Source organism: Monodelphis domestica, chromosome 7, assembly GCF_027887165.1.
Source record: "Monodelphis domestica isolate mMonDom1 chromosome 7, mMonDom1.pri, whole genome shotgun sequence".
NCBI classification, from domain to species: Eukaryota; Metazoa; Chordata; class Mammalia; order Didelphimorphia; family Didelphidae; genus Monodelphis; species Monodelphis domestica.
The window spans coordinates 271,657,125-271,684,823 of NC_077233.1; the positions used below are offsets into that span (position 1 = coordinate 271,657,125).

At 35.8% G+C, this 27,699-nt stretch overlaps 1 protein-coding gene across 6 annotated transcripts in view; it reads left to right on the forward strand.

The window, feature by feature from the left end:
- Positions 1-27,699, forward strand: part of FAM240C (family with sequence similarity 240 member C) — a 134,087-nt gene that overhangs the window by 3,329 nt on the left and 103,059 nt on the right. The gene's annotated exons all lie outside the window — the stretch shown is intronic.

Below are 27,699 nucleotides of genomic sequence, written 5' to 3' on the forward strand. Positions count from 1 at the left end.
TGAGTTTCTCTTTGAACCCAAGATGCTGGTCCTACTAAGAAATAACATTATCATAGGAAAATACAAAATAAAGGACAAGCGTATGGCTACCCTACTTCCAATAATTCAATATATGGGAAATTTCATCAAATTCAAATTTTTATCACTTAGAAAATTTTTAAAATATTTTATAGGGTTTTTATCTTGAATTAAAAATCTAAATGGAATTGATCACACACCAGTATTGAGTGACATTAATTTTGATATAAATTATGTAATATGATGCTATGTTTGATTGAGGATTTAGAGGATATGAGTATAGTAGAGGATATGAGGATCATAGTTAGAAGTTAATAGCTATCTAGTGCTGTCTTTTGTGTGACCTTCCTGTGTGGCAGAAAAGACTAGAACATATTTATATTTGATCTGTCACAGAAAAAAGCTGTCAGCATGAAAAGCTATTCTGTCATTTGGGTGCTTCGCATTATTTGGCATATACCATTATTTTTTCTATTCTTATTTCCTTAAGTGTTTTGTACTTTGTAGATGCTAATGGACATCACTGAAATTCACATTATGCCTGGAAAGTCAGTCATCAAAATCTTTTACACTTCCTTGTTATTTTCAAGGATAGGCTACGACCACCCTTCCAGCTCACAACCTTGACATCATCCTTGATTCTTCTCTCTCTCTCTCCAGGATCTAGTCAGTTGCCAAATGTTGTCATTTCTACTCACAATATCTCTCACCTTGATTTACACAACTATCACTTTTATTCATACTCCCATCAACTATCACCTGAATTATTGCAATAGCCTTTTAAACCATCGTCCACAGGAATGCCAGCATGCCTTTCTCGAAGCTCAAATTTGACCATGTCACTTCTCTTCTCAATAAACTACAATGGATTAAATTTGAACTCCTTTGTTTGACATTGAATGCTCTTCACAACCTGGTTCAAATTTACCTTTGCAAAATTATAGCACATTATTTTCCTTTGCACATGCTGCAGTCCAGCCTAACTGTCCTCATCATTCCTCATATATAATATTCTATCGCCAGTCTTCATGCTGTTGCATTTTTGAAGCTTGGACTGTATTCTTTTCTCATCTCTATCTCCTATCATCCTTAGTTATCTATGAAGCTCAGCTCAAATGCCACCTTCTACAAGTAGTCATTTTTGAGCCTTCCCAGGTCCTAATTCTTTCCTACAAATTATATATATTTGAAAATTAGATCTGTGTCTATTATATGCATATATATGTTCATATGCATATACACATTATTTCTCTGTATATGGATATTTAAATACACATTTTGTTTCCATTATTAGAATGCAAAATCCTAGAGGATAGGACTTGTTTCATCTATCTATCTGTCTGTCTGTCTGTCTATCTATCTATTTTTCTATCTATCTATCTATCTGTCTGTCTGTCTGTCTGTCTATTTTTCTATCTATCTATCTGTCTGTCTGTCTGTCTATCTATTTTTCTATCTATCTATCTATCTATCTATCTATCTATCTATCTATCTGTCTGTCTGTCTGTCTGTCTATCTATCTATTTTTCTATCTATCTATCTGTCCGTCTATCTGTCTGTCTGTCTGTCTGTCTATCTATCTATCTTCTATTTGTTTCACATATTTGTTTCCCTTTTAAAATGTAAGATCCTTAACGATAAGGCTGGTTCATCTTTGTATACCCAATGCTTAGCACAGGGCCTCACAAAGACTGGAGCTTTAATGAATGTCTGTTGATTGATTGCTAGGTATGCTGTGAGCCAGCTCTTCTAGTTTAGAAAGCATATGAGCTCTATTTTGGTTCTAAGGAGATAAGCAGAAGGCTTGGCCCTTCATCTGTGCTGTATCATATTACATGAAGTCATAAATGTGGGGTTAGAAGGGATGTTAGAGATGATTGGATTGTAGGATCATAGATTTAGAATTGGCGTGTGGCCGTAGAGGCCATTTAGTTCACCTCTCTTATTTATAGGAAACAGAATCCAAGGGAAGTGAAATCAATTGCCTGTAGTCCCACAGAGAGTAAGTGGAAGAGTCAGGATTTGTAATCAGTATTCATAATTCCAAATCTAATGTTCTTTCCACTATTGCATTAGATCGCTCCTTGGCTAAATACTTGGAACTCTCCTTCTGCTGTCTGTACTTCTTGTGACTTGGAGAAAATGAAAAGACTATTCAATAGATAGCTATTTTTACATCACAGGTGTTGCCTCCAAGTCTAAAGACACTATATAATATCCAAATCTACCACTAGCTATAATCTCTGTATCAAAACAGTGTAGGATGGAGATAAGGAAAATGAATCTCGTCATTCAGATGTTAACGGTTGGGCTCAGTATAACAAGGTAGGGAAAAAGTAATATTTTTTTAAAAAATAACTCCTCTATCCTCAGGAAGACAGAGTGGTAGAGTCAGATGATAACTGACTACCTTTGGAGTAATTAGAATGTCTGGGTTTTAATTCCTTCTATGTGAACTAAAATGAATCATTTAACCTTTATGGCTTTTGAGATTGCTTCCAGATTGAAATCTCTCATCCTGTGATCAACATTTTAGGATTGAAACAGTCCTAAGTGATTTTGTTTGTCATCTTAATTTTTTCCAAAACTAAATCTGAACTTTTGGATTCTAGGTGAAAAGAATGGAATTTCCTGTAAAAGGGCAGCAAAATAGGTTGAAATATGATTTTCTTTTCTTTTTAAAAAATAGGTTTGCTTAATGACTTGTCTTACAATAATCATTCTGAGCTGGGTAGGGAAAAAGTCTCTACCTCTTCTGAATTTTACATTTACTCCACCCTGCTTAGTCTAACAAAAACAGGAATGTCTACACCCTACTTAAGGATTAAGCATTGAGAAGGATGGCCTATGACAGACATGAGCTAGCAAATGACAAATCAGAAACAACTGACAGACCCCCTGGGCTGTCTTAAGTCAAGCTTAAGCTGCCATTGGTACATGAGAGAAGCAGGAAGTGATATAAAAAATGATTTATATATTTCACATCACTTCCTCTCTCCAGTCTCTCTTTTGGCAGAGAGGTGGCTGGTGGCAGCGTGCTGGGCATCTTGGAGTCTTGGCATCTTGGCGTGGCTGCAGCTATTGTACAGGTTTGGCAGTGAGCATCCTTGATACAATACTGGGAGAAGCTTAGTAGCATAGTTCAAGTGAGACATCTTCCCTGAGCTCTCTGAGAGTTTAGGCTGATTCCTCTTTTTTTTTCTTTACCTTTCCTAAAACACTATTCTCCTGGGCATCCCCTCATCTCCAAGCAGGCCTCATGGCTGGAAGGTCTCTGAACTCCCCTTGGCTCAGGATAGGCCAGAGAAATCTTATACCCTTTTCCCTTTCTCTTCTTAATTCCTTCCCTCTATATTAATTAAACCACCATAAAATTCCCAAACTGACTTGATTATTTTTACTGGGATTTGAATTAATCCCTGGCAACCAACTAAATTTATATTTCAGTCAAAAACCCCTAAATTTACCCCTTACACTCTCCAAATAGAAATGCCCTGTGTTACATCACCATATAATATTTACCTAGTGAATATTGATATACACTGTGAATAATTTACTAATTGGGTTTAGAATATATCTGGTTGGCCCTCAGAGTTTGGGACCAACCCATGTATACTTCCTCTATCAGAAGGTCCATTGCACATGCATGGAAAAATGAGCAGAAGAAAAAGATTTTTCCTAATGCCTACTGGACAAATTTTCCTCTAGCTTTTCCTGTGAAGAGATGATTGGAGAGGATTTTTTTTCCTTGTCATTCAGTGAAAGGGTAATGGCCACAGAGTGAAGAAATAAGACACTTCATCTATATATTATGTGAGAGTGTGCTGGTAAATGTTTAACAACTGGATCTCTGGGGGGAAATGGATATATAACACACCTTTAAGTTTAACCTGCACAATAACATCTTCTCTTTCACCTTCTTAAGTCTAGACAATCAACAAAGCAATAAGTCAAACTGTGGCATGTATTATTTGTTGCTTTTCAAGGAGTAAATCCTCTTAAGTAAATTCAATTTGGATCAATCATGCCCCTACCTACATGGAGACATTACAAATGAAAATTAAAAAAAAATATGCAGAAGGAGATGGTTTATATTCTAATGAGTCAAGAAGTAAGTGATCTTAGACATATTTTGCCTTTCACTGAAGTCTTTAGACCTGGTACCATCCAAGAGTATCTACAAATGATGCCGAGCCAATGCTCTCACTAACACTCATAAGCTTAGTAGAGCTTAAATAGTAAAGTACTCTTTGGGATTAAGTGGAAAGACATGTCGTCTTTTCAGGAATGTGACTGATGCTATTGTAACTTTAGTACTCATTTCTGTCTTGGATAAATATTTACTGTTTCAAGGCTCTTCTTTGTTTAGTTCTGTTAGGGTAGGGAACAATTGAAAACCTAAGCCTAATTTAACATAAATTTCAGCTTGTCAGATTGAATAGACCAGATGAGGCAAGCTTGATAAGATATCATTGAAAATCTTCATGACTAAAATCCAATTTTGGGTAAGACTATATTGAGTATAGGAGAGAGCCCCCAGACTTACATATAGAAATTCTCGTTTCCCCTGTGAATGAGCTCTAGACTATCCACTCTTGTGGTCTGGAATAGATAGTGGCAGAGGAAAGAAGAGAAAGAGGGAACAAAAGTCAGAACTGTATGTGACTAGAGAAAACTGGGGGAAGCCAGGCAGTTGAATCAATAAGCCCAGGTAGGTTGTGGTTGGGATTTAGTAATTATAGAATTTTCATAATTAGAGAAAATAATGTTCTGAGGGCAAGAGCAAAAACAAAGGTGGTGAGGGAGGGCCTCAAACAACGCTTTACAAAGATTGATTGAAGAAACTGTGAATGTTGATCTTTGAAAAGAGAAAAACTTTGGAAAAACAGAGTAGCTATACTCTCATGTGGAAGAAGTAGACTGTATTTTTCTCCAAAAAGCAAAACTAGGAGTTTCAAAGAGATAGATTTCAAATGAATATAATGATCTAGAGCTTGTCTAAAGCTGCATGGGCTGCTTTAGAAGGTAGTGAACTTCCCGTTAATTCAAGCAAAAGCTTTAGGATCTCTTGTGAGTTTAACCACCTTTCCATGGGGTAGAAATGCTGAATAGGTGCCACATTCTCTCTGATTGCCAGTCAGTGAACTTTCTATCCTTCAGTTCTAACTATCTCTAAAGGATAGGGCCAGTTGTCTACACTTGTGTGTATGTGCAAATCTTTCTAATCAAAATTAGCTGAGTCTCTACCCACTGATTGTCTCATTTTGAATATGGTATCTGTGTCTTTTCAGTGGATACTAGTGATGTGATTTTGGCATAATGGAGTTATTTCCCAACAGAAGCAGAAATATTTATGCTAAAGCACTATAATTATTAGGTTTTATGGCTAGATCTGGGTATGGTGTGAGAATACATAAGCTAGATCGATAGATTGACATGTATAAATGTGTGTATATATAGACATCACATAACATGTATGTATATATATACACTTTACACATACACACATATATGTCTGTATATAATCTACTGAGCAGCTGTACGCTTACTATTTTTCTAGAGACCCCAGAAGTTCTCCCCAGACATCAGACCCAGGATTTCTAGGACATACACAGTCCTCTCCTGATCAGGTAAATAGCTCGAAGTTCCTATTGAGAGGAAAAGCACATCAGACACAAACCTAGGAACTCTAGTGAGAAGTCCTTGTTTGCTCAGGAGATGAGAGCTGAATTGCAGGATCTGGTACAAAATGGGATTCAAGAAGGTTTCACATGACCAGCACATAATAGGTGCTTTATTGATGTTGTTCAATTGTTTCAGTCATGTCCAACACTTCATGACTTTATTTGGAGTTTTCTTGACTAAATACTAAAGTGATTTGCCATCTCCTTCTCTTATTGTTGTTCAGTTGTTTCAGTCATGTCCAACTCTTCATGACTTTATTTAGAGTTTTCTTGACTAAATACTAAAGTGATTTGCCATCTCCTTCTCTTATTGTTGTTCAGTTGTTTCAGTCATGTCCAACTCTTCATGACTTTATTTGGAGTTTTCTTGACTAAATACTAAAGTGATTTGCCATCTCCTTCTCTTATTGTTGTTCAGTTGTTTCAGCCATGTCCAACTCTTCATGACTTTATTTGGAGTTTTCTTGACTAAATACTAAAGTGATTTGCCATTTCTTTCTCCAGATGATTTTATAGATGAGGAAACAGACAAAAAGGTTACGTGACTTGCTAAGGTCACACAATTAATAAGTATCTGAAGCTGGATTTGAACTCAAGTCTTCCTGACTCTAGGTCCAGTGTTCTATCCCCTGTTCCACCTAACTGCCTCATAGTAAATAAATGTTGATTGGTTGATTGATTGATTGATTAGCGATGATGATGAGGACCATGACTCATCTAGACAAAGCTAATCTATCATGAAGGCATGGAGGTGGTGAAGTGGATAAAGTGCTGGTCCTGGAGTCTCAAAGACTCCTCTTTTTGACTTCAAATCTATCCTCTGACACAACTGTATGGCCCTAGGCAAATCATTTAATGCTATTTATTTGCCTTAGTTTCCTCACCTGTAAAATGAGCTGGAGAAAGAAATGGCAAATCACCCCAGGGTCTTTGCCAAGAAAATGCCAAATGGAGTCAGGAAGAGTCAGACTCAACTGAAATGATTGAATGACAACAACTTAAAAGTAATGGGGCCAGCCTAGATAATAGACAATTCTGCCATTGGCTTTACCTCTCTCAAACATGTTTCCCCCAGCTGAGAACTAACTACTGTTCTTAGCTGCCACTTCTCTCTCCCCATCAGCTCTTAGTTTCTCGCAGTGTGGAAAGGGCTAGTTGCTGAGGAAATGACGATACAACAGGGCTGTTTTGAAGGAGCATTCTGTTGAGACATGGATTGGACTCTATGTCATCTGAGGTCCTGTCCAACCCCAAGATTTTGAGATTCTGTGCTCTGGAATAGTGCCAAGGAAGAGCTGTCTTGCCCGGGAAGCTGACCTAGATTAGTAAAAGTTACCACAAAAATCTTTACAGATGAAAACACCTTGAGGGCAGGGATTTGGTTTTACAGTATTTGTCATTGCATGTTGATCAACGGAACAGCTAGGAGAGCACTTTCCACATGGTAGACTTTTAATAAATGCATTTGAATTGAATTGAATTTAGCAAAATGCTTAAGAATATAAAAGAGATTTCCTGAAGCTCTTCTAAGAATATTTTTAAAAGGCAGAAGCATAAAGGACGAATAATTACTGCAGGTCGAAAAATTGGATCCCATTAACTCTCAGCCGTAAATCCTGAGATGAAGCGGTTACAGAAAGTTACCTGACCTAGAGCTTTGAATTGTTGTTGTTGTCTTACAAGAACCTTCTCTCTTGGGCTTCTTGTTGAATTAAAAAGGATGAAGAAGGGAAAGGGAAGTGAGGAAATAACCGAAAGGTGCTAATTATCTCTGTGGGGAACATACTAATAAAGCAAAGGGAATCACAAAACCAAGTTTTTAGTGCTGTTAGTCAGGGCCTCATGGTAACCTCCTCAGCTAGCACTCTACACTCTAATTGTTTTGTCAGCACTGTGACCTACAATTTGAGCTTCAAGGAAGAACTACTGTCATCTATACTTTCCCCCAAGGAATAATGTACTTGTCCAGGTAAGTTAATTCTGAACTTTGGGACCATTATGGTCTCATAAAAATATTCCCTTAAGGCATTCATTTGGCTTGGTACCCCTTTAATATTCATGTTTCCATTTTATTTTTTGAGAATTTATTATTATAGGACTATAAATTATCTAGAAAAATAGCAGGATAAGAATATTATAGATTTAGACTTAATATAATGGTAGTTGCTTACTGATGAATGAATAAATGAATCTACAGAAAAAAAAGAATGAACAAAGGAATGAATGAATCAATGAATGTCTAAGATGGAGTATATCTCAATTGTATGTAAACAGACCAGCAGAGGCAATAACTTGCCTCCAAAGCTTATCTTTTATTCATTGTTTTATCCCCAGCCTATCATCTACTCAATATTCCCAAAGGAGTTTGGAAGGTATAAAACTGACTAAATTGAACCAATCACCATTAAGCAAAATTGTGAGGTTTGTTAAGGAAAGAAATGTTTGAGTCAGGAAGTATTTGTCAAATGGGAGGGGCAAGATTTCTTCCATCATCTGCCTGGAAGCCACAAACCATTTTAAGAGCTAAGATGCCGAGAAAGTCAAAGGGAAGAAATTTCTGCTGATCCTAAGCTAAGAGTTATAGCTGAAAGAGTTTTGTAGCACTCCAGTTGAAGAGAGTGAAATATTACCCAGTCAAGCCAGTGGGTAAAGCTAAAACAAGTCTACAGATGCCCATTGAAGAATGAGTCTAGAAGATCAGTGAGCCAACTAGCATTTATTAAGTATTCACTATTTACCAATTCCTGTGCAATAAAATGGAGATACCAAGAAAATTAAAAAAAAAAATAACAATTCAGGAGACATGTGGCACAATCATGAATGGCCGCCAATATCCAGCATTTTACCAACCCAGTCTAGTAGTATCAGAGTCTGCTAAGGACCCAGCCTTGCCACCAAATGACCTGTTTGACTCAAACCAACATCAAATCTGCTCAACTAGCTGAGATATTGCACAGAAGGAGGAATAGCCCAGTTCCACAACCTATTTCACAAATACTTTGTGCTCTATGAAGAGTCAACTTAACTGAACAACAGGATGACTTGTCAACACCATGTCCTGTAATGAGTGTCGTGAGGACTCTGGAGAGAGGAATTTCCAGAGTTGTGTTACCTCAGCCATGTGTATTCCCTCCCTGTGTGCCTTATTACCATTATACTTTGAGGGAATGCTTGCTCTTTTCCCTCCTGGATTCTAGGTGTAATTTCCTAGCGTTGGGGAAAATGCGTTGAAACTATTCTTCTTGGTAGCTGTCCTCTAAAAAAGCACTGGAGTTCATTGCTGGGGGATCCTTTCCTGCCACTATTCAGAGAGCTCCATTCCCATTGGACTCAAGGCTTCTAGACATCTTTACTTCACAAGACCCTCCTATAAACCTCTAAATATTCATCCTAAGATAGATACTCACCACCACCACTCTCCCAAGAGCAGGAAAGAAGAAGCAAAAAGAGCAAGGCTCAAGCTTGCCTAGGTAGGAAATATGCTTTAGGTGTCATGGGCCCATCAAGGATAGAGTAGAGGGTTAGAATAAGCTGTTTCTTTCCTCAATCCCCTCTTGGAAAGCAGTTTGACACAGTCCTAACATGATTTTCAGCTAGAAAGCAAGAGAAAGGGTGAGAGTTCATTTATTGTCTCTGACTCATTCACAGCCACTAAAGAGACTTTTCATCATCTCAAAATATAAGCCCTTTGCCCTGAGTCACACATAAGTACAACAAGGATCCAAAGTTCCGACATAGTTAATTAGAAATAATAATGACAACTTTGAGCATATGTTATAGAATGGACTCTCAAGGCCAAGTCAATTTATACATATACATATATAGTGATATATGTTGTGTAATATATAATATTATATACATATTGATTAGAGAAAATCAGAAGTTGATCAGAAGACATGAAATATACACATATATACATGCTTTCTCCAGTAGAATATAAGATCTTTGAAGAAAGAGATTTTTATTTTTGTCTTTATATCGACAAATGCTGAGCACTGTACCTGGTGAATATGAGGTGCTTAACAAATTCTTTTTGACTGGGAGGAAAAAAAAGAAATTTTATAATAAGACTTTATAGAGGAAAAACAAGCAATTATAACCTTAAATGGAAATGAGAGGAACTAGCCAATAAAATGGTGGAGGTTGGCATAATGGCTTAGAAAGGAAAACCCAATCATTTGGTGTATCCAAAAAACACATAAAGATTTGAAAGAATGGGACAAAATATAATTTATGCCACTACTGGATGAAAACAAAAATCCAAATAACAGAAGCATTACTCAGGATCTCAGCATCAGTGAAAATATGTATGGCTGAAAAAGACAAACAAGGAAACTACATTATTCTTGAAGGCACCATAGACAAGGTCTAATTTCTTTGGCACATCGTCCCCATCTGGAGTTGCTCCAGGAGAATCCCTTAGTATAATTATAGCCCATAGAACAATGTCCTCTAAATCCCTCTGGACTAACACGGATTGGATTTGATCCTAGTAACTGACCCCCAGTGATAATTTTCTTTCTGGCTAATTGCCCCCTAGTTGGAGTCATTCCAGGAACATCTTAGTATTATCATTATTACCCATGTTTAGGTCTCACCAAATATGAGTAATGTGATCTCCAGCTTGTGTACAAGTACTCAAGGCATCAAATTCATATCAGGTACAGGAAAGCATTTGTTTATTTTATTTTTAAAACTCTTAATTTCAGTTTTAGAATCAATACTATGTGTCGATTCCAAGGCAGAAGAGTGGTAAGGGCTAAACAATTGGGATTAAGTGACTTGCCCAGGATCACACAGCTAAAAAGTGTCTGAGTTAAGATTTGAACCCAAGACCTCCCATCTCTGGGTCTGATTATCAATCCACTGAGTCATTTAGCTGCCCTGAGAATCTTTATTTTAAACCAAAGAAAATTCAAAGGACTCACAGTATTGTAAAAACAAATATAGAAACATGTTGTACCCCATAGAAGGAAAATGAACTTAGGTTGCCATTGGAATGACTGTTTAATATACCAGAGAATCCTCTTTTCCACAGTCATTTGTACCTACCTTCCTACCCTACCCTGTCTTTTTTTTAGATTCTTCTCCTAAGATTAATGTACTTTGGGGGCTTCTGGACCAACAGTCTCCTTCCTGCTCTATCTATATTGTCAAAGTAATTCACTGGTTTCATTCACCAGAAAAGGATACCCTCTCCTTTCTCCAAGAAATATGCTATATCAGGAAAACCACTTTTTTTCTAGAGGTTCAAGATTCCAAACTCTTAAATTTAGGAACTTAAATTTGAGATTACTATGAAGCAACTCCCTGAGGCAGAATTTTCTGTGATATGCTTCTGCCAGATTTATCTCAGTGCTCCTAATTCCTACCCCCCCGATCTAGAATAGACTAGTCGCATGTCTCCAAATTGATTAGAGAAAAGCAGAAGTTGACCAGGTGACATGTGATAAAAGAACATCCCTCTCAGGCTACCAGGACAAGCATAAGCAGCTCTCAATATGTACCTGTATCAAGAGTCACATCATTTTCTCCTTGAGTAAGGAAACTAACTCAATGGGCACAGATTTTCTCTTTGGCTGAGTGCAGCTCCATAGTTACCTCTGCCAGATGCTTCTGCCACAAATTATCATCAACTATTCCTGGGTTGGAAAAGGAGGAAAATTGTCTTGCTCATTCACTACTTGATTCATTCTAGAAAATGCAAATTAAAATGCAGAGAGAGAGCTCTGAAAAAAGCATGAGAAAGACAGGAAGAGCTCAGCTGTGCCCTCTATTTTAGATACCAAGGGATCAAGTTCTCCAATAAGAATTTGTTCCCCTATGTCTTTCATCTTTAGTTCTCAATGTTCTATCAACAAGGTACCATTTGAGCATGCTTCATCTCTCAGGAAGAGATATCCCTAAATGCTTCCAAACAAAGAGTAATGTCCTATAATCAAGTCATACTGATTTGAGAACTCATCAAATTGATCAGTCTCTTCTGATAGTACCTCTTATAGTTTTCACCTAGTAAAACATTTGTTTTTCTAATTTTCTTCCCCATCATCTGTAGCAGTTAATGATTTACTTCAGAAGCATTTGGAAATATACAAGTACTTGTACAGTCACAAAGTGGAGTTCATAGACATTATTCCAAAGCTTTATTGTCTTGTGTAAAGGAAGGACCATTCTATTTTCTCTTGTGTAGGAGAGTGACCATTTTATTTTCCCTAAGCAATGTCATTTCAAAAATCTAGCCTTTTAGAATAAGGAGGATTTCTTTGGCAGTATCATTTTTGAGCATTTTCTTTTGGTAATTTCAAGTTTAAGAATTCCCAAATTATAGAGTTTGGGGATCAGATCTTCTAGAAGATGGAGGAGATTTCTGATGAGTTATATGCTTGGAAAAAGTAGAGAATTGTCCACATTATTTCTACATAGCATTTTACTTGGAAAGTGAAGCCAGTGTGTTGTTCTACCAGCATATGATCTTCAGGAGAAAGGATTTATTCAAAAGCTCTTAGAGTTGCCTAATGGACTTAAAATTCCTTGAACTCTGATTGTTTGATTTTTCCTCTGAGCATGAGGGTCTGATTTCCAATCAACCTTAAGAGTTGCAAACTCATTTTGGAAGATCCCTATTCATTTGGGGGGGCACATGTGAGACATGACTTCCCTTCTAAAGATGGAAATACCAAATTTCAAATGCAGAGAAAACATAAAAAACATAAGAACTATTTTCAATTTAAGCTTACTCCTAGGCATCTTGACCTATAGTGTTTGATATAATACCATTTTTAAGTGTCATGGTTTCATGAAATTTATTTTCAAAACATGTATCAAATTTACAAACTAAGCTTAGCAATTTAAAAAAAGAATTTATGATGAATAAAATTTATTAAATTGGATAAGGAAAAGAGAAGATGGAACTGGCTATGAAAGATCTTATATAAAGTATTTTATTGTATCTAACATTGCTTGTGTACCCATATAAACAGCCTTGCATTTTTATTACAAAGATTTTCCTAAAACTTTATTTAAAATGAAAAATTCTATTACATATATTTCATAGTCAGTTAATGTAGAAGTTAAGGATTCTTTTTTTATTTCCTTTTTATTCTTTTTTTTATAAGGAATAGTTCCTGGGTAAAAGAGGAAAGGGAAACATTTAGAAATTAAGGTGATATAAAAACAAAAGAAATTGAACCTGTGATTTCATTGGTATAACGACTCCCAAGTAAAGCTATCCCCTTGACCATTGCAAGTTAGCACCTTCTTTCCAAATGATAACCTTTGGGCAGTTGCCTACAACAGAGAGAAGTTAAACGATTTGCCTGGGGTTAGGAAGCTAGTCTATATCAAAGGTTCAGTATAAATCCATGAAATATCTACTTCACCATGTAGCCTCTCAAAGTGGCATATTTGTCTTTTCTCCAAAGCAACATATATCATAACTTAAAAAAAAAACAAAGTGAAGCATTCTATTTTATTCAATGATTATAATAGCAGGTGGTGGGACTTTAGGGGAAAAGGAAGATCATTATTAAAAGAAACACCATTAATAAAGTTTTCATAAAATAAAATGAAATATTCAGTGTACAAAAAAACCCCAAAACCAATCAACACATTTGGGAACTGTTAACCTCTATGAAATAAGAGGTGATTTAAAATGTGACACAAAGCCCCATTGTCATTCTTGAAAACAAAGTAAAACCTATTTCTTGGAGATAGTGTCTTAAATTCATGTGCACAACAAAAGATGTTGGCTTACAATTTTATGATGTGCGATGAAATTTTATTATGGCAATCATCCAGTGATGACCTTAGAATGTAAGCCATTTGTTTAATATGAAATCTTTGAAAGAATAAAAATATTTGTAGTTCCACTTTGAAAAATGATTATCAAAAACAAGTGTTAAAAATATTTCTTTCCATTCATAGCAAGTAATTTTATTCCTTTTTTGTCATCACTATTCAATTTATTCTCATGACAAGCCTATAAGAAGCAGGCATTATTATTCCCAGTTTACAAATGAGGAAACTGAGGTTCAGAGAGATTAAGTTATCTGTCCATGATTAAACAGCTTGTCAGAAGCAAGATGCAAATCCATTGCCCCTAAGTCTATGACTTCTTCTGAATATAAGTTGTTTCTTCTCATTGTTTTAATATGCCTATTTGGAATGCTAAATAGCCATTCTCATTCCAAACATGACTAAATAGGTAATTACCACAACCAAATAAAGAGTTACTAATTAGGAACGATAGGATGCTTTACTATATTTATCACTGCAATAACATTAATGCTGGCTTCTATGTGACCCAGGGGAGAAACAGTGCTCTGAAAGTCTGTGACACAGGTCATGTTCAATTCAATTTTAAAATGTCTCAGCTAAGGCTGTGCTAGGATCGGGAAATATATACCGGTAAAAGGAAACAGTTCTTTCCCTCAAGAAGCTTCCATGATTTGAGTGATAACATATGTAGAACCCAGTGCAATTGCTAGTCAACTCTGGGAGGGAAGAAAGGAAGGGGACAACAAGAATCATGTAATCATAGAAAAAAAATTTAACTAAATTAAATTTAAAAAAGAATCTTCCATTAAAAATGGAGAAGATAAATGCAAATAAGGAGGAGGAATAAAGCCCTTGCAAAGGAAAAGCCTAAACAATACTGGAAATATATGAAAAGAGAAACTAGGGGTCAGTTAATTATTAAATTAATCATCACTTATCAAATAACTTCTTATATATGGAGTAAAAAATATATATTATATATAGAAGCTGACTGAAGGGCAGTGGTTAGAAAGCCTTCCCTGAAAACAAAACTCTAGAGGACAGGATCATATTGGCAGAGGAGCCGGAAAAATACAGCTGAGCTCTTTCCCAAAATTCCTGCACAGAGATCTAGAAAATGCACCAGACCAAATCTTAATTGCTAAATCCAAGAAAAAAATTTAACAAGTCATTTGTTTCTAACCCAAGTATAAGGAGACAGACAGATAGGTCTGTGAACATTAGGGAAGGGAGTTTAACCAGAAATAGAAATATAGAGAGGTCCAACACAAGGATGGAAAGAAGGCTGAGGTTTGTGCACTGAGGCAAGAATACCTCCCAAACCCAAGGAGTTCCATGGAGACTGGAACAACATCCAGGAAGTGATGCAGAGTGAGAGGAGCAGAACCAGGAGAACATTGTACACAGAGACTAATACACTGTGGTATAATCGAACGTAATGGACTTCTCCATTAGGGGCGGTGTAATGTCCCTGAACAACTTTCAGGGATCCAGGAGAAAAAAAACACCATTCATAAGCAAAGGATAAACTATGGGAGTGGAAACACCGAGAAAAAGCAACTGCCTGAATACAGAGGTTGAGGGGACATGACAGAGGATAGACTTTAAATGAACACTCTAATGCAAATACTATCAACAAAGCAATGGGTTCAAATCAAGAAAACATCTAATGCCCAGTGGATTTACGCGTCGGCTATGGGGGGTGGGGGGGAGGAAAAGAAAATGATCTATGTCTTTGACGAATAATGCTTGGAAATGATCAAATAAAATATTAAAAAAAAAGAATACCTCCCAAACCCAGAGTTATCTTAACTTGTGCAGGCTACAGGAAAAGAGGCCAACTGGCAGCACTGTTGCTCACTACCCAGTTCTTGGTCACAGATTTAATATGAATTGAAGAAAGGACTTGTACCTGGGACAGGGACTTAGGAGGAGGATATCTAGGGTAAGGAGCAATCCCTAAATTATAAACTTGAAAAGTGCAATTTCAGAAACAAATAGCTATTTAGCCTTGACCCCAGCAAAAGTGGGAGATCTAATCTAACCTCTAGTCCAGTCTGAAGCTGGCAATATAATAATCAAGGCAGGAATCCCAGAATGAAAGAGGATCTAGAGTTTTGTTACTCAGAACCAGCAGAACTTTCCAACTGATTGATAATGGTTAAGTCCAGCAACAGCCTACTGGAAGTATTGCCAACATTTAGAGTTCCAAACTAGGACCCAAAATCATGTCAGGGTCTAGCTCAGACCAGGAGAATAATGATCAAATTTTGAAATTTTTGCTCTTCATCCAATCACATTGGAAGCACTGCAAGTTTACCGGTCAATGAGATTCTGGAACAAGAACACTTAGTACTCCCAAAAAAGAGTAAAAGGAGCAAAGAGGAGAAAAGCTCAACCCAGATATTACTCTAACAGTAAATGCAGTCTGACCCTAATATAAAGTCTGGTGTCAGGAAGTAAGCTGGAGGGATGAACAAAAACAAACAAAAAAACTATTTTAGTAAGAGTAATGATCAAGACACAAACCCAGAAAAAGTGAATGACTTCAGAATATCTACAAGCAAATACTCAAAGAAAAATATAGGATGAACATATATTCACTAAAATTTCTGAAAAATAAGATGAAGCAAGAGATTCGAAAAAATTTTACTGAATTTTTAAATGACATGTAGAAACAAAGTTTGATAATTGTTTTTCTCACATTTTGCATTCAGGTTCCCTCCCTCTCTCCCTTCCCTCTTCTACCCTATGTGGCAAATACATCAGTGTTTTATTGCAATACATATTTCCATATACTTCATGTTGTGACTGGAGTCATCTCATATATACAATTAAAAAACTCATGAAAGAAATAAAGTGAAGTATGACATGCTTTGATATACAAACAGATTCCAAAAGTTTCTTCTTTGGCTGTAGATAGAATTTTACATTTCTTTTTTTTTATCATGAGTTCTTTGGGGACATCTTGGAACCTTGTTTTACTGATAATAGTTTAGCCTTTCATAGTTGATTATCATACAGTATCTCTGTTACTGTATACACTGTTCTCTTGATTCTGCTCACTTTGTATCAGATCTTATAAGACTTTACAGGTTTTTCTGAACTCACCTGTTCATCATTTCTCATGGAGCAATATACCATAGTTTGTTCAGCCATTCCCCAAATGATGACCACTTTTTTTCATCTTATTTTCTAAGAAAATATAAATTCACAGCTGCTCTAGCAATATAATATTAAGCCTGTTTTCTCCATGATCCCATCAGCATTTAATTTTATCAACTTAATACATCTGGTTCTCAGTTAATATACATTAATAGGAACATATTTAACTATCCTGGTACTTAGGCAGCCAATACAATCTGTATCCAGAACCGTACATTTTTAGAAACAAGTCTTCTTAGCATGGTAACATCCATTAGAACTTTTATTCCAATGCCAAAAGCCCTCAGGAATACAAGAATACATAATACCTTCATATTATGATGAGTGTTAAAGTAAAACTTTTGCAGAGTATTTATGCTCTCTAAATTATTCTGGTACCACAAGAAACTATGTTTGGATTATGTGTATGCTCAGGCTAAGATCTACTACTAACCTCATGTAGGTGTATGGGAATTCTTCCAATATCTATCATATTTAACTTATCTAAAGTTCTATTCATCTCCTTAACTTCTTTCTTCTTATTTTTGGTTGTTTTTTTCTCATTTTGGGAAGGGGAAATTAAGGTCCCCTGCTATTATTATTTTGTTATTTTTCATCTGTAATTCATTTAGTTTTTCTTTTAAAAATCTGGATGTAACATTTGGTGAGTATAGGTCTAATATTGATTGCTTCATTATCCCTAGTACCTCTCCCCAATATGGTTGCCCTATCTATCCCTTCCTATTATATCTATTTCTCTCCAACCCTATTAAGAGATTATAACTGCTACCCATGTCTTCTCTTGATCTGCTGAAGCACAGTATATTATATTATAGCCCCTCACCTTCACTCTATGTGTATTTCTCATTTTTCCTTGTGTTTTCAATGTATTTTGTCTTGTAATTAGCTTCTTTTCTATCTTCCCATTCTCTGTTGGGAAGGTAAACAGCACACTGTTACATCCTTGCTTTTTATCCTTTCTGCTATCCATGTTCTTCCCAGGAGTGAATTTATCCCATTTACACTCACTGACATGATTTTTAGTCTGGCCTCCTCCCTGTTTGTTCCCTTCTTCTCTGTCTACTATATCCCTTCTCAGATGTCTAATTTCTTTTGACCAATACCTCTCTTTATACCCCTTCCCTTATCCTCTCCCCTTGCCCCCATAGTTCTGAGGTCCAAAGTTCACTCCTTTGTCCCTTCTCCTTCCCCTTTTAATTCTTATTCTATCTACCTTCCAAAAAGCCCTCCCTTATTTCCACACATGTGCCCTCCTGCTTCTTGATATGAGTTTGAGACTAAAAAAATTTTCACTATCTTGTCCTGAATTCCTCCCTTATCCTCTCACTTTATTTCCCTACCTCTTGATATGTACTCCCTCCTAGATATGCCTCCATTCCCTCTCTTAACCCATCCTTTCTTCCCTTATTCAGTTAGTCCCTTGAGGGGACTCCTAACCCCTCCTTTATCACATCTCCCTTCCTTCTTATTTCTCTGTGATGTTAAGAAGATTTTTACCTTTCTAATTGTATTTTTGTTCTTTTTTATCTCAAGTCTGATGAAAATACGGTTCTAGTACTACCAGTTCTCTACTCTCTCCTTCCTTAGCAGTTCCTCCACACATTCCTCCTCCTCTATATAAGACCACCATTTCACCCTACCTCCTCCTACACCATTCCACTACCATTTTGGTTCATTCTAATATATATATATATATATATACCTTGATCTCAAATCTTCCACACATAAATGCCCCTTCAAAATACCCAGGCAAAGATGCCATTCCCAGGAGTCATAGATGACATTTTTTATATAAAAATCAAACAATTTGACCTTTTGGGTCGCTTATGATTAATATGTCATTACCTCTCTATGTTTCTTATATATAAAATTTTCTGGTGAGTTCTGGGTTTTTCCCTAGGAATAATTGAATCTCCTTTAATTCATTAAATATTCATTTTTTAACCTTTTATAATTGTGTTCATCTTTGCTAGATCTGTTATTCTTGGTTGTAAGTCCAATTCTTTTGCTCTGTAAAAATTCTGTTTGATGTCCATATTATCTATATTGGTATTCATACAATCACACATTTTCATTCTAGAGATATTTAATTGATTTCTTCTGTCCTGTTCTAATATCAGCACAACTTTGAAGCATTAAATTAATGGGGTGAATAATTTCATTCATAAGGACTAAAATATACTGATGAGCAATGCAGGCAAAGCTGTCAGTCACTCCAGAGCTTAGGACTCTGAAAAATTTTTTCCTTTATACCTTCCCAAAGATGTGGGTATAACTTTCTTTCCCAGAAATTCACTCATACCTTTTTTACTTTGGTGGGTATTCTTTTCAAAGAATGGGTGGGTGGTTTTCTTTTCAAATTCAGCATTAGTTGTTATGAAGCTTTCTTCATCATATTCCCTTATTTCCATGTTTTTTTAAGACTTACGTCTCAGGGGAATTGGAAAGGATAGAGAGTAGCAACTGTTTCCTCTCTTGGGAAAACTATTAACATTATAAACTCTCATCTCCATTAAATATAGGGCTCAACTTCCCTTGAGTTTATACTTCTAAATTCCTCAGTGTTACAAAATCTCAGAATAAGGTATCTTCCCCTTTCTAGCTTATAGGCTCACCTTTCTATATCCCTCATTTACAACAAAACAAAAGAATTGCATTAACTTAATATCTATTTCATTTTAATTTAGTTTCAAATGCGTAACAGGAAAACCCCCAAAACATCACATAAAGAGATGACAGGTCTCTTGAAGATCACTCAGTCTACCTTCAGGGGGGAATTTCTTTTCCATCTTTCCAATCTCTGTGGGGAAGGTAAAGGTCAGGAAGTAGATGAAGGCAGATTAAATATTGGATTAGGTCTCTACCCAAAAGATGCCTAAGCTAGTCTCAACAAGACCTCTATGCCTTCATGCCAACGAAGCTCTAGAGATCGCTAAACTGCATTAAGTTTTCTGGTATTTAGTCACCCTAGTAGGGGAACTTTGCCAATCATCCCATTGTGCAAGCTCAAAATTACAGCTGTTCTGGGCTCCCAGGTAGTCCCTCATCACACTATTCTCTCCGTCTCTTGGCATCCTATTTAATAATAATTTCTTCTTCTTCATAGAGTTTTATGCACAAAAGTTAATCCCAAGTCTATTATGCCTTCAACATTTTTCTTACTGAAATTGTCCTTAAAATTTGATTGCCTTGATTGCCTTAGGGAACTAAGACTAGATCCACTGATGTAACTGTGGTTATTTAGGTACAAAGCAGGAGGAACACAAGGAGCTAAAATCCTCTCTGCGGCTTTTTAGACATGAACAGCATAAACAATACTGGAAAGCCGTGCCCATCTCAATCAGTGTTTTATATTGAAAACTTCCCTTTCTTACTCCGAATGTCTTTCCTCTGCTATGACGAAGGAAACCTCTTTTTGTTAACTGTTTGGTAAATTATAATTGTCTCATTTCATTCTAATTTGGGACAAAAACTTAAAAGGGCCTGGCCTGAATCAGACTAGCTCATTACTAATGGGTGTACTTCATTCAGAAATATGCTTCATTCCAAGTTGCATCATAGGAGCTAAGATGGAAGATAAAAGGATACTCCACTTAGCCCAGGTAGCAAAGTGTCTGTGGGAACCAGCAGAACTCAAACTAGCCCAACATGTTGCTACTTGATCAAAGGTAACAAAGCTGCAGACCAGGACTGAGCCCAGACTAAGCCACTTGACACAGGTCCCAGGTATAGCAGGTGAAGAGGGCAGGAATTCTATGCACTCCTACATGGCAATAGAGTACCTGAGGAAGTGAAGAAGCAAAATAGGAGATCAGACCAGCCTAAGTAACGCTACATGTGTAGCAAAGGCAGAAAAGACACAAAACCAAAGAAATTGCATGTGGCTTGTGGCAGTGAAGTAGCAGAGTAGAGACCAGACCAGACCAGACCAGAAACAATAGGGGAATGGGGAGCTGAATATAGCTAGACAAAATAGCTGTATGCCAGAGGGCAGCTAGGTATCACAATGGACTGAGAGCCAGGCCAAGAGGCAAGAGGTTCTGGGTTCAAATATGACCTCAGATAATTTCTAGCTTTGGAACTCTGGGCAACTCACTTAGTCCCCATTGTCTAGTATAAAGAGTGAAATTATGGTTGAGACTGAAAAATATCTAAATTTAAGTGGTCATCAAAGGAAATCCCAAATAATAAAATACCCAAGTCAGCTGCCAAATTTTATGGTGATTTAATTGATATAGTAGAGAAGATTTTAATAACAAGGGGGAAGAAAGGGGCAAGTACCAGGCAGGAAGATAGGAAATCTAGAAAGTAAGGGTTTGAGTGTGAAGGAGAAAAGAATCAGCTTGACCTCCAAAGAGGCTTAGCTAAGATGCCCAAACCTGAAATCAGCTCCAGGGCAAACTCACCACCCAACACTCCAAGATGTTAGAATGCTTAGCACACTGCCAGGCAGAGTCATCTCTCCAGGGCAAGAGAGAGAGGCAGAAACTGATGTGCCTTATATGGATGTTTTTACATCACTTTTATGCATCTCATCTGTTCCAATGAGGACTTAGCTTGACTTAGGACAGCCCAGAGGTCTGTCCTTTTTTTGCACATGTCTGTTGAAGGCCATCTCCTCAGATAATTAAATCTTGACTTTGATGCAGACCTTTCAAAATCTTGTTAAACTGAGTAGGGTGGAGAATGTGGGTTTTCCAAGACCTGATTCTGTTATTCCAAGTATCTCCATTGTTATTGATCAGGAAATAGCTAAATTGGATCTTCTAAAGAATGGTCTGATTAGGGTGGAATAGTTTTAAAATTCACACTAGCCCTAACTGCTCTTCTATCTTGGAATCGATACACATGGAAGATAAAGGTTTTTTAAAAACATATGTATGATAGGAGTTGAAGATTTGTAGTCAGAACACTTTTTTCTCTACCCAAGAGCAAAGAAGAACTTTAGCAGACAGATAAAGTAATGAGGTGGGGCAGGGAATAGCTAGAAAAATAAAGGGGGGGGGAGAAAAAATCTGATCTTAAAAAGTTACTTTAGTGACAGACAAGATCAAAATACAAACTCATAAAGGGATGATAATATAAATAAGAAAATTAGAAGCCTCAAAGGAAAGTGTGAAAAGATGCCAGGCCCCATAAGCCCCACAGGAAGAACTTGAAGATTACAAACCAATTAATAAGAGAATTGACAGAAAAACTCAACAATGGTTGGGGCAGGAGGACACATCAAGGTGGGAAGTGGGTGGGAATTGCTGAAGAAAGCAATTTCCAAAAAACTAGAATAGGCCAAAATGAAATAGAGGCACAAAAATGCACTGAAGAAAATAATTTCCTAGGGAATAGAATTGACCAAATGAAAATTGTGAGGAAAAGAAAACACTGAATACAATGGCTCTTTAAAGAGAAGGATTGGCCAAATTGAAAAATAAACACAAAAACTCAAGGAATAAAATAACTTCCTAAAATTAGAATTGGGTAAATAGAACCTAATGAATCCATAAGACTTCAGGAAATAATTTTTAAAAAATCAAAATAATAGAAAAATGGGAGAAAATCTGAAATCTCTCACCGAAATAAACTGACCTATAAAATAGATCCAGCAGAGATAATCTAAGAATTATCAGAACACCTTAAAGCCACGATTAAAAAAACAGGAACATGGAAAGCATATTATAGGAAATAATCATTGAAAACTGCCCTGATATCCTTGAACAAGAGGAGAAAATAGAAGTTGAGAGAATCCATAGATCACCTCCGAAAAGAGAACTCTCAAAATAAAATACCCAGGACCATTATATCTTAATTCAAGAAATCTCAGGCCCAGGAAAAATAAAAATTGAAAAAAATAATTCAAACAGTTCATATATCATGAAGCCACAGTCAGAATTACACAAGACCTAGAAGCCTCTACATGAAAGGATTGTATATATGGAATATAATATTCTGAGAGGCAAAGGGTCTAAGACTACAACCAAGAATTACACAACCAGCAAAACTGAACATAATCTTCTGGGAGGAGGGAGTAAAGGAATTGAATAAAATAGAGGAATCCCTAACCAAAAACAAAAACAAAAAAAAAAACAGAGCTGAAAAGAAAATTCTATACTAAATTTGACAATCAAAGAAACATAAAAAGGAAAAATTAAAACTAAGGATTTCAATAAGTTTTAATTGAGTACATTAATATCTGTGAATGTGATAATTGAAATACTTAAGATATTTATGAAACTAGAGATATTTTAGGTACTTATAAAGTATGCAAGATGCCTAAAGTACCAAAGAAACTTAAGAAACTTATCACTATGATAGCAATGAAAAGGAGTATATGTATAAAGAAGGAAGGAAAGAAGGAAGATGAATAGGATGGTCTGATATCCAAAAAATAAAATCAAAGGACAGGAGAGGAACACATGGGGAAAAGAGAAATAGAGATATATAAGGAGGTAAACTATTTCCCATGAAGAGTCATATATGAATTGAATCAGTTGGAATAGAAGATGTGGGGTGAGGAGTGGTGAGTTATACTTGAACCTCACTCTCATCAAAATTACCTATAAGGGGAAATAACACCCTCACCCAGTCAGCTATAAACATCTACCTTACCATTATAGGTAGAGGAATAAGGGAAATGGAGAAATGGACAAAAAACGAGGGAAAATTGGGGTAGGTGGTAGTTGGAAACAAAATAGTCCCTGTAAATAGAGAAAGGATGAATAAGTAGAGGGAAAATAAGATGGAGGGAAACACAAAATTGGTCATCATAACTCTGAATGCAAATGAGATGAACTCACCAATTGAATAGAAGAGGAGAGAAGAGTGGATTAAAAATCACAATATTACAATATGCTTTCTACAAGAAACAAATTTAAAGCAGAGAGATACACACAAAGTAAAAGTATGGAACTGGATCAGAATCTACTATGCATCAAATAATGTTTTTTTAAAAAGGCAACATTCGCAATCATGATCTTAGAAAAAGCAAAAGTAAAAATCAATCTAATCAAGACTTAAGGAAGGAAATTGCATCTTGATAAAAGGCATCATATAAAATAAAACAATACCAAAAGTGAACATATATGTACTAAACAGCATAGCTTCCAGGTTCTGAAAGGAAAAGTAATATGAGTTGCAGGACACAGATAATAAAACATTACTAACAGAGGACCTCAACCTTCCTCTTTCCAAATTAGATAAACCCAAACAAAACAAAACAAACAAACAAACAAAAACAAGAAAGAAGTTTAGGAAGTAAATAGAATCCTAGAAAAGTTTGATAACTGGAGAAAACTGAATGTAAATAGAAAGGAATACAATGTTTTCTCAACACTATGTGACACCTCCACAAAAACTGACCATAAATTAGTGCATAGAAACCTGACAACCAAATGTAGGAAAGCAGAAATATTGAATATATACTTTTCAGGCCACAATGCAGTAAAAATTACATTCAACAAAGGGCAACAGAAAGAAATACTAAAAATTAATTGGAAACTAAATAATCTCATCATAAAGAATGAATGGCTCAAAGAACACCTAGAAACAATCAACAATTTCATTAAAGAAAATGGTAATGAGGAAACAACATACCACAATTTATGAGATGTAGTCAAAGTTATATTTAGGGAGCAACTTATATCTCTAAATGCTTACTTACATCAATAAAATAGAAAAAAGAGCAGATCAGGCATGCAACTAAAAAACCTAGAAAAGGAACAAATTAAAAATCTCCAAATAATTACTAAATTGGAAATGCTGAAAATCAAAGGAGAAATTAATATAATTTATATTACATTATATGTATTATATATAAGAAACAATATGATAATAAAATATAAGTAAGAAAACCATTGAACTAATAAATGGAAAGGAGTTGTTTTTATGAAAAATAAATAAATAAAATAGATAAACCACTGGTTAACTTTATGTTTTATAGTTTTAAATCCTTACTTTCCATATAACAATACTATGTATTGGTTCCAAGGCAGAAGAAAAGTAAGGGCTAGGAAATGGGGGCAATAAGTGATTTTCCCTGGCACTAGTGGGTCTAGCTGGGAAGTGTTCAAATTCAGATTTGAACCCAGGACCTCCTGTCTCTGGACCTGGCTCTCAATCCATTGAGCCACCCAGATGCCCCCAGCTAACTTTATTTTTTAAAAAAGAAGAAAGCCAAATTACCAATATCAAAAAATGAAAAAGTAAAATGAAATCACAGCCAATGAAGAAGAAATTAAAGCAATTACTGGAAGTTAATTTTACCCAACTATATGACAATAAATCTGACAATTGAAAAGAAATAGATGAATGCTTTCAAAAATATAAAGTGCTCAAATTAACAAAATGAAATAGAATAAACAACCCCATCACAGAAAAAGAAGTTGAATAAATCATCAAAGAATTCCTTTTAAAAAAGGCACCATTGGGTGAATTCACAAGTGAATTCTACCAAACATTCAAAGGACAACTAACTACAATACTACACAAATTATTTGGAAAAATAGGGCAAGAAGGAATCTTTTCAAAATTTTTATGACACAAATATGGCACTGATACCTAAGTCAGGAAGAGCTAAAACAAAGAAAGAAAAGTATAGTTCAATCTTCCAAATGAACATCGATGCAAACTATAAATAAAATACTGGCAAGGAGATTACAGTATTATATCACAAGGATTATCAGGTGGATTTTATACCAGGAATTCAGGGGTGGTTCAGTATTAGGAAAATTATCAGCAAAACTGATCATTTCAATAACAAAACCAATGGAAGCTTATTGTGATAAATGGTATCTATCTGAAACCATTAGCAAAAAGATGCAATGAGAATAAACCAAATCATTTCTCAATAAGATCAACTGTGAAGGACTAAACTATTATCAGCAAAGCAAGTTCCCAAAACATCCACAAGGCACCCATAATGAAAAATGCTATCCAAAGCCAAAGAAGGAACTGTTGGAATCTGATTATAGGTAAAAGCATAACATCTTCCACTTTATTTCCCTCATGAGTTTTTTATTGTATGTGTGATAAGTGACTTCTGTCACAACATGAGCAATATGGAAATATGTACTCCATGAAAACACTGATATAATGAATATCAAATTATTTACCACCTGGGAGAGGAGAGAAAATCTGAATCAGAAAAGATCAGAAAACAATTGTCAATTTTTTTTTCTTCATGTCACTAAAAAAGAAGAAACATGCTTCATTCTTCTGAGAGTTACTGTCTTCAACTTTACCTCATAATATTCCAACAGCCCATATGCTATCACACAGAATAACCAACATGGTCTCACTCCTCCACTAGAGTCCTTTCATTATGGGAGTCTCCTTCCACCAAAACCCTTTATGGAAGGTATTATATTGTCCTTTCTCCTACTGTGACTATCCGTTCTTTTGATCTGAATGTAAATATTACTTCACTGGTCCTTCACCTCAGGTGAAAATGTAAAAGTTATGACTCAAGGTGCTGACTTCCCCCCCTTATCCTCTCCCCTATTCCCCTGCTTATTCTGTTTCTGTCTCTCTCTTTTTTTTCCTCTTTCTCTGTCTATATCCATCTCTACCTCTGCCTCTGTCTTCCTCTCCTCTGTCTCTCCATCTCCTTCTCTGTCTGTGTCTCCGTCTCAGTATCTCTGTCTCTTCTTCTCTCTGTGTTTCTTTCTCTCTGTCTGTCTCTCTGTCTCTCTCTCTCTCTCTCCCTCTCTCTCTCTCTCTCTCTCTTCTCATAAAAAAGAAAGGTAAACTTCTCATGAGTACAGGCATAGGGATAAGAATATATGAGCTCTTTTAGCTAGGTTTGGAAGACCACTTGATTAGGATAAATTGAAGCTGTTGAATTTGGCTTTTAGGGATATAGTGAGTTCTCTTCCAGTGAAATATAGAGAAAAGGAAATAAGAGAGAAACTTTTTAAGCATTCTGATCAATCACATCCAATTGAACTGGAAATTCACAAGTGTCTGTGTGTGTGTCTGTGTGTGTACTGAGATTTTCTTGCATTAAAAAAATTAACTTAAAAAGTAGTTTTCCATTGCTCTTCTAAACAAGGTTAAATTCACAAAAGAAAATATCGTCCTTTCAATAACTTCAACATTCCCCCCATTGAGAAACCTTCCCAATTAAACCCTTCCCTCTATCTAACTACTAGTTTCATATTAATAAACAAAGAAAATGTAGTCCAACTTAAAGCAGCATTCTGTTAGATATTCTGTATTTGTACGTGAATGTGTAGGTTCTTTCTTCCTTCTCTCCTGAGATACATAAATTCTCATCAGTCACTGCTTAAATGGTTCTCTGAATTCAGTCATTTACAGTTCTTTCATAACTGTATGAAAACTAGCTTTAAATATTCCTTTGCCAGCTATTTAGACAAGTTTCTTTAGAAGACTGAAAGGAAGTACTTTATTAGAAAACTCAATCAAACTCTGCATTTTAACTGTTAATTTCAGATTCCTAAAAGAAAGACAAGACCAATGGGGTTCAGTATAAAATAAATCAGGAGAAACAAGACATCAACAGAAAACAATCTTCCTATATCTTCATTATACTCTTCCCTCATTCTGTTTGTATGACTGGTCTAAGTGTAAGTATATGTAAATAGGAATGCATCTTGAGAGTGAGACAGGAGATGAGAAGTTCCAGAAGAATATCAGATTTTGATGGAGATGAAGACCCAAAACCAAAGATCTCTCCATCCTATCAATCCTGCTTCCAATTTGGCACCCAAGGTCATCATCAATTAGAGCAACTGTTAAGAAAAGGGGGCCTGTCATAATCATCATAACCAACAGCAATGGCTCCTACCATTCAGGTAATCCCAAGAGCCCTAGGACTAGTTACAATAAAATCAAAGGAATATTTTAATGATTCAAAATCAACACATTTTCCCCTATAAAATATTTATAATTAAACTGTTTCCTCTATGCATTTTATATGAATTTACAAAGAAAATATAGATATAGAAAATATCAGATATCCTGTATTTGAGAGATTCTTCCTCCCCAAGTATACCAGACATCCTGAGGAGAAATAGTCATGGAGATAAAACCTGTTTGCTATTCT